Below are 8,539 nucleotides of genomic sequence, written 5' to 3'. Positions count from 1 at the left end.
AACTGAAATAGAAAACTAAGAAGCCTAGCCATACATGCTGATACATGACAGAGATTAAATTTCAGATTAGTTGGGAAAGGAAAATGTTTAGAGAAAAAACGACTATCCATATGTAAAAAAGATAAAATTTGAATCAACTTCATTCCATGTATAAACATAGAATGTAAAAATTTAAGGAGTTAAATGTCAAAAATGAAATGTTTTAAGTGTCTGGTAGAAGAACCTATTTTAAAAGATTTTAGATTTAGTGCCATGAAAATTTCTATAAAATACCTTTAGGGACTTCCCTGGTGGTCCAGTGGTAAACAATCTGCCTTCCAACACTGGGTACAGGGGCTCCATCTCTGGTTGTGAGCTAAGATTCCACATGCCTTGTGGAAATTAAGCCTGCGTGCCTCAACTAGAGAGCAGCATGCTGCAAACTACGGAGCCCGCTGTGCTCTGGGCCACAACGAGAGTCAAGCCAGTCAGCTGCAAGGAAGAGTCCACGCGGCTAAAAGCGAGAGCTCGGCTGCCGCAACTAAGACCCAACACCACAGTGGAAACTAAATAAATACATGTATTTTTTAAATTAAATAAAATACCTCTAAAGAGGGAGACTGTCTGGCATGCCCACTCAGAGCTTGTCCACAGCCCAGCCCCTGGTTGTGGCTGAGACGCTAACCCCGCCCGGCCTCTGCCTTGAATCCCACTTTTCCCCCGCCCCGCCCCACCCCACTGCGTGGAGGTATGCCAGGTGCCACAAGGTTCACAGCTCTGTGCCCAAGCGAGTGACCACGTTCCTGCTGCAGGTTTTGCAGTTTGAGGTAGATGCCCTAAACTGTTCAGTTGTCAGACCACACAGGCTACTCACACGGGAAGGGCCGAGACCTGAACTCAGATGAGCTCCAGGAGCTATATGACGGGCTAAAGCTGAACAAGGTGAACCAGCATGACTGCATGCTCCCAGTTACACGAAAGGCTTGTTCTTCCTGGCCATGGTGGTGGGCATTGTGCAGAGCTGAAGCAGCAGAACTCCAGGCTTGTGTGCACATGAGACCCCGAGATGGAAAGGAGAAGGTCCGTGTACCACCGTGGCGATCTCCTTTCTGTTTACATAGAGAAGTGCAAGTTTGCAGACATCATCACTCCCAACTAGTCTGAGGCTGAGTTGCTGGGTGGGAGCCAGGTAAAAGCCTTAGTGGTGATGGACATGCTGCACTCACTGGGCACTGACAGGGTGATCATCACCAGCTCAGACCTGTGGTCCCCAACAATCTCAAGGTGGCCTGCAAGAAGACTCCATCGGCCATGCCCCATGTTCTGCAGCAGACCGTCAAAAAAATGTGCAAAATCCACTCTGGGGAAGGACTGAAGCACAGCCTGGCCCAGTTGGAGCTGAGAATGATCCAGAGCAAGAAGGACATAGAGAACACAGAAATCGTCATCCAGGCCAAGGTGCTGTGAGGGACTTGTGAATCCACCTCCTTAATGTCCGACTTTAGGTATCTCATTTTTGTCCATGTGAGAAATGTAACTTTGCCTTAGAGCTATGACCGAAACTTGATATATATATTTTTTTCTTTCATAAGTGTCCAGCATCCGTTAATTGTGAAAATGTGTCCCCGCCCCCACCCCACCCCACCCCCACCCCCGTGCTTTTTAACTATAACAAAACAACCACAGAAATTTGAAATTTGGGACCCCCAGCTCCCCTCCCCCAACGCTCCTGGAAAACCAGCTCTGTGTTCATGTTTCTGGGGCTTCTTCCCCAGGGCCCTGGCTGGCTTGGGGTACATGGTATATTCAAGTCCAACCAGAGTATGGGATCCGGAGAGGCCCCTGTGTCTGCATCCCTGAGTCAAGGGTTAGTGTTCAAGTCCAGAAAAATGATGCTAAATATCTTTAATCTTGTTCTGCCCTCACCTGTGTTCCCGCTTCAGAACTTTTTGCTTCTTCCTTTATGCAGGTAGGACCCTGGGCGGAGGTGGGGAAAGCGTGTTGTGTTCAGAGTCTCCATTTCTATTTACTGTGTGGACCGGTTCCTGTTAAGCTCGGAAGCACAGATGTGCCAGTCACTTTGGCTGGGACCTTCCCCAGACCCCCAAAATCTGCACATCTCACATGAGTAGGGTCCTGCCTTGTCAATCAGTGTCTCTAAGGGACACCCTGGGTGACAGAGAAGAGGCTGGTGCACCGCTGTCTGAGGGTGCCTGTGGGAAGACCGGTGCCTTGGACTCCTTTTAGAAAACACCCTATTTATGGTATAACAGGTCAAGGTATGTTTGCCACCTACTGCTGGTGACAAATGTGTTTGTCACCCTGTGGGTGTGCAGGTACAGGAGGCAGAGCAGGCTCCTGCCCTGACCTCCCACCTTGGTGTGTTTAACCCCACTGGCCAGTTATCTTGCTCCCCTGCCTCCACTCCCCCAGAAGTTTTGCATCCTGTGTCAGATACCAGGAAGCTTGAGGGTTCTAGAAACCAGCTGCAGCCCTGCCCCTCCCTACAAGGCGGAGCTTCACAGGAGCAGTCTGTCAGACTCCTTGGTTGCTGTGACAGCAAAGGCCAGCATGCAGGCCCTAACACCAGACCAGTCCTCCGCTGCTACCATGACATTCCTGGCCCCACTTTGCCCAGAATTCTGAGGACCACCCCCCCCCCCCGCAGTGTGGATGAGGCAGGGCTGCCCACGCTCAACATCCACCCTGACTCTGGGGGTTGCTGATGTGTGCATCTCCTCGAAGCCTAAGGCTGAAGGGAAACAGAGAGGCTTCAAGAAGTGGGTCCCTGGGAATACAGGCTCTCCTAGAGCAGCCCTTGTCCCCGCCTCCAGACACCCACCTATCTGTGGCTGTGCCCAGTCTCCCAGATGCTTACCTTCTCAGTACTGAGTTCTCTCCTTTGTTGAAAATGCCCCCAAATGAAGTCTGGCTGGTCTCCGCTGGACTCTGCACACTTTTCCATCTCCCCCACTCTACTCCTGTTCTGAATGTCCTAACTCTCAGAAATTAGTGCCTGCAAGCAGAGTCAGGGTTCCTCTGGTCCTTGCAGGGGTCAGTGGGTCAGGGTATGTGTCCCTGTCATGTCCTTACAGGGTCCGCTGGCCCAGGAGGAAGAAGAAAGCCTGGTGGGGGACAGCCCCCAACAAAGCGGTCAAGGGACCAGCCACAGTCCCACAGGGCCTTGGGCCCCTACAGAGCCTTTAATGGAAAACACTGTCACTGCCAAGTAGAGCTGAGGCGATGGCTACACTGCCAGCCAGTGGGAAATCTTACTTTTCTTTTCTTTCCTGTTTTTTTTTTTGTTTTTAAAACCTCTGGACAGAAAGTTATTATTATAAATTATTTTAATTATTATTATTATAAATAAAATAATAATTATTTTAAGATGAGAGATATATTGGTCTTGAATTGTTGCCTTTAGTAATAAAGTATAGAATTCAAACCTTCTCCTGAAGACCTTGAAGATAAATTACAAAATATGATCCTTTTTTTCTTTTTTTTTTTAACTAAACTAGTTTTGAATCATTGCCAAGTCTTGCAAAGGTAGCCAGGTTAGTCTTCACTGTTTTTGCGACATGTCAGTCATGGTAAAAATGAAAAAAAAACATAAAACATTTAGAAAAAAAGAGTTGACCATAAATAAATAAAAAGACATAAATCTAACTATATCAAAACTGAGAACATATTTATCAAAAGATGTTTTTAAGTAAGTCAAAATGTTGCAAAGTGGGATAAAATATTTGCAATATATTTAATGAAGTACTAAGATGTTACATATAAAAAGACTTTCACAAAGTAAAATATGAAAAAAATTTAAATGATAAAATAAGTCAAAATGGATGGAAACTTTTCAAAGAAAAAAAATTCACATGACCAATAAAAATATTAGTAGTGGACATGGAAATACATAAAAAAGCTTGTAGTGAAATAGTTTTATATATACTATGTGACAAAATAAAATAAAATGATAGACAGAAATACAGATTTTGTAAGAATCCAGGGGCTTACTTAATTTGGGATTCTCTCTCTAAGAAAAAGAGATAAAGAATAACTAATAACAAATCTGGTATAAAATTTAATATTTATTTAGAATGAAAAATTATAACAAATTAAATTTTAAGAGCTGGCGAAAACCACAAATGGGCTTCCCACTTGACGCTCATGGTAAAACTTGCCTGCCAATGCAGGAAACTTAAGAGAAGTGGGTTAGATTCCCTGGAGGAAGACATAGTAACTCACTCCAGTATTCTTCCCTGGAGAATCCCATGGACAGAAAGGCCTAATGGGCTGTTGTCTATAGGGTCACTGAGAGTCAGACACAACTGAAGTGACTTAGCACACACACATCACAAATACCATAAGCCAAAACAAACAAATGAACTTTAGAAGTCTCCTTTGGACATATCTTTATATGTCCTAAACTTTTTGGCTGAATATTTTGTATTGCTTTTCAGAGAATAAAGATTTTGGAAAATTTTTAGTGAACAGAAAGAAAAGCAATTCCAATTTTTAAAGCATGATTGAAGTTTGTTTCTAATATTGGTAAAGTAGAAAAGTTTCAATTTTAAGGCTTATCATTAGGAATATCATTTAGACTTTTTTTTGTTATTGTTGTTAAAATTAGGAAAACCTATCTGTTTGCTTTATATATGAGCTGTGAGGTTTCAGAAGCTTTAAAATCTTCTTGTTACAGGGAAATACATTAAAGAATTATGTATTCATTAACCAAATTACTTACAAACTCATTGTGTGGCATATTTTATGGTATATTCATCAATGTTAGTATTTTGGGTCACATCAGCAGGAAACCTTTCTTTTTTTAGCATAAGCCATACAACTGCAACTTAAAAGACAAATGTATCAAATATACTAAGATGTGCTCCCATGTGTTGAGATGCATAAAACAAGGGTGGACATGCTGGTGTGCTTATTTACAGCATGTTCACAGGTCTGTGCCCTGCTGAACACTGAATTCTGTTGTATAAGGTACTTTTTTAAAAAGTGTGTATTTATAACTGTACATGTAAATTATTGGATATGTACCAGACAGGACAGAGCTTCTGTTTTGAATAAGCACCAAGAAGTACAACATCCTGTACTTACAATTTGATTGGAAGATTTATATATATATATATATATATATATATATATATATATATAAGTAAGTTTCTACATTCATGTTTTTCAAAACATTTTTCTCATCCACTTCACATATATCTTTGTTGCTAGGGACTGTAGGACAAGTTCACATGGCAGCTCAGCCTCAGGGCCATAAGTTCTGTGTGGTGAAGCCAGGTAAGACTATACCATATGTGGCTGGAGAACTCTTAGAAGGCATTCCCATACCAACAAGCCAAACAAGAGTTAAAAATCCAAGAAAGTAACTCTATTAACCACATAAACAAAATTCTCTACTCCCAAAATACTTATCTCCTTAGCTGAATTCCCCAGAGTTCCATGGCCATGATATTTAATTTAACCAAAACATAAGGTAAATGAATACATTGTTTAAGGACTTTCAGAGGGCTTTGTTACTGATAGGAGAAAGGTTTAGAATTGGAAAATAAATACTTGAGAAAAAAAGAATTCTTAAGAAGTTATAATTCACAATATTCTTAAGAAAGAAAGTGGATGTTGTTGAATAAATAATACAAAATAGACTTTATGTCAAAAAGTACAGCTAGTTATTGAAGAGAATAAGTATAATTTTCCAGAAAAATATAATCTGATAGACAGAGTCCCTGAAAAAACTATGGACAGAGGTTCGTGACATTGGATGGGAGGCAGTTATCAAGTCCATCCCCAAGGAAAAAAAGGCAAAAGGGTTCTCTGAGGAAACCTTACAAATAGCTGTGAAATGAAGAGAAGTGAAAGGCAAAGGAGAAAAGGAAAGATATACCGATTTGAATGCAGAGTTCCAAAGAATAGCAAGGAAAGATAAGAAAGCCTTCCTCAATGATCAGTGCAAAGAAATAGAGGAAAACCACAGAATGGGAGAGACAAGAGATGTTTTCAAGAAAATTAGAGATACCAAGGGAATATTTCAGGCAAAGATGGGCACAAAAAAGGTCAGAAATGGTTTAGACTTAAAAGAAGCAGAAGATATTAAGAAGAGGTGGCAAAAATATACAGAAGAACTACACAAAAAAAGATCTTCATGACCCAGATAACCACGATGGTGTGATCACTCACCTAGAGCCAGACATCTTGGAATGTGAAGTCAAGTGGGCCTTAGAAAGCATCACTATGAACAAAGCTAGTGGAGGTGATGGTATTCCAGTGGAACTCTTTCAAATCCTAAAAGGTGATGCTGTGAAAGTGCTGCACTCAATATGCCAGCAAATTTGGAAAACTCAGCAGTGGCCACAGGACTGGAAAAGGTCAGTTTTCATTCCAATCCCAAAGAAAGGCAATGGCAAAGAATGTTCAAACTACAGCACAATTGCACTCATCTCACATGCAGGAAATGTGGCCGAGAGGAGCTACCCCATGGAAAAGGTCACGGGCGGCAGCCAAGAGGAGCTACCCCACACCCGAAGTCAGGGGCGGCAGCCGAGAGGAGCAACCCCACATCCAAGGAGAGGTGGCTGCGCGGGTGCAGGAGGGCCCAGAGGAGCTACTCCATGTTCAAGGTCAAGAGGGGCAACTCGTCCAAGGTAAGGAGCAGTGGCTGCACTTTGCTGGGACAGCTGTGAAGAGATACCCCATGAACAAGGTAAGAGAAACCCAAGTAAGACGGTAGGTGTTGAGAGAGGGCATCAGAGGGCAGACATACTGAAACCATAATCACAAAAATCTAGTGAATCGAATCACACAGACCACAGCCTTGTCTAACTCAATGAAACTAAGCCATGCATGTGGGGCCACCCAAGACAGATGGGTCATGGTGGAGAGGTCTGACAGAATGTAGTCCACTGGAGAAGGGAATGGCAAACCACTTCAGTATTTTTGCCTTGAGAACCCCATGAACAATATGAAAGGCAAAATGATAGGATACTAAAAGAGGAACTCCTCAGTTCGGTGCCAATATGCTACTGGATATCAATGGAGAAATAACTCCAGAAAGAATGAAGGGATAGAGCTAAAGCAAAAACAATACTCAGTTGTGGATGTGACTGGTGATAGAAGTAAGGTCTGATGCTGTAAAGAGCAATATTGCATAGGAACCTGGAATGTCATGAATCAAGGCAAATTGGAAGTGGTCAAACAAGAGATGGCAAGAGTGAATGTCGGCATTCTAGGAATCAACGAACTAAAATGGACTGGAATGGGTGAATTTAACTCAGATGACCATTATGTCTACTACTATGGGCAGGAATCCCTGAGAAGAAATGGAGTTGCCATCATGGTCAACAAGAGTCAGAAATGCAGTACTTGGATGCAATCTCAAAAACGACAGAATGATCTCTATTAGTTTCCAAGCAAACCATATAATATCACGGTGATCCAAGCCTATGCCTCAGCCAGCAATGCTGAAGAAGCTGAAGTTGAATGGTTCTATGAAGACCTACAAGACCTTTTAGAACTAACAACCCCCAAAAATGTCCTTTTCATTATAGGGAAGTGGAATGCAAAAGTAGGAAGTCAAGAAACACCTGGAGTAATAGGCAAATTTGGCCTTGGAATACGGAATGAAACAGGGCAAAGGCTAATAGAGTTTCGCCAAGAGAATGCACTAGTCATGGCACACACCCTCTTCCAACAACACAAGAGGAGACTCTACACATGAACATCATCAGATGGTCAGCACCAAAGTCAGAGTGATTATATTTTTTGCAAAAAAGATAGAGAAGCTCTATACAGTCAACAAAAACAAGACCAGGAGCTAACTGTGGCTCATATGATGAACTCTGTATTGCCAAATTCAGAATTAAATTGAAGAAAGGTGGGAGGGGGGTTCATGTTTGGGAACGCATGTAAGAATTAAAGATTTTAAAATTTAAAAAAAAAAAATAAAAATAAAAAAACAAAAATAAATAAATAAATAAATTGAAGAAAGTAGGGAAAACCACTAGACCATTCAGTTCAGTTCAATTCAGTTGCTCAGTTGTGTACAACTCTTTGCAACCCCATGAATTGCAGCACGCCAGGTCTCCCTGTTCATCACCAGCTCCCAGAATTCACCCAAACTCATCTCCATCGTGTCAGTGCTGCCATCCAGCCATCTCATCCTCTGTCATCTCCTTCTCCTCCTGCCCCCAATCCTTCCTGTGGAGGTGCAGGAGGGCCCAGAGGAGCTACTCCATGTTCAAGGTCGGGGGGGGGGGGTGAGTCGTCCAAGGTAAGGAGCAGTGGCTGCACTTTGCTGGGACAGCTGTGAAGAGATACCAAACGTCCAAGGTAAGAGCAACCCAAGTAAGACGGTAGGTGTTGCGAGAGGGCTTCAGAGGGCAGACATACTGAAACCATAATCACAGAAAACTAGCCAGTTGAATCTTTGCGACCTCCCAGCATCAGAGTCTTTTCTAATGAGACAACTATATGACCTAAATCAAATCTGAGAAATAGATTTAAGGGACTAGGTCTGATAGCCAGAGTGCCTGATGAACTATGCATG

The 8,539-nt window shown here is 42.5% G+C and overlaps 1 pseudogene; it reads left to right on the top strand.

The window, feature by feature from the left end:
• On the top strand, window positions 609-1,354 carry LOC102185256 (annotated as a pseudogene).

Source organism: Capra hircus, chromosome 6 (genome assembly GCF_001704415.2).
Source record: "Capra hircus breed San Clemente chromosome 6, ASM170441v1, whole genome shotgun sequence".
In the NCBI taxonomy this organism is placed as follows: domain Eukaryota; kingdom Metazoa; phylum Chordata; class Mammalia; order Artiodactyla; family Bovidae; genus Capra; species Capra hircus.
Note: the sequence above shows the minus strand (reverse complement) of the source record. Positions and strands in the feature narration are given on the sequence as shown.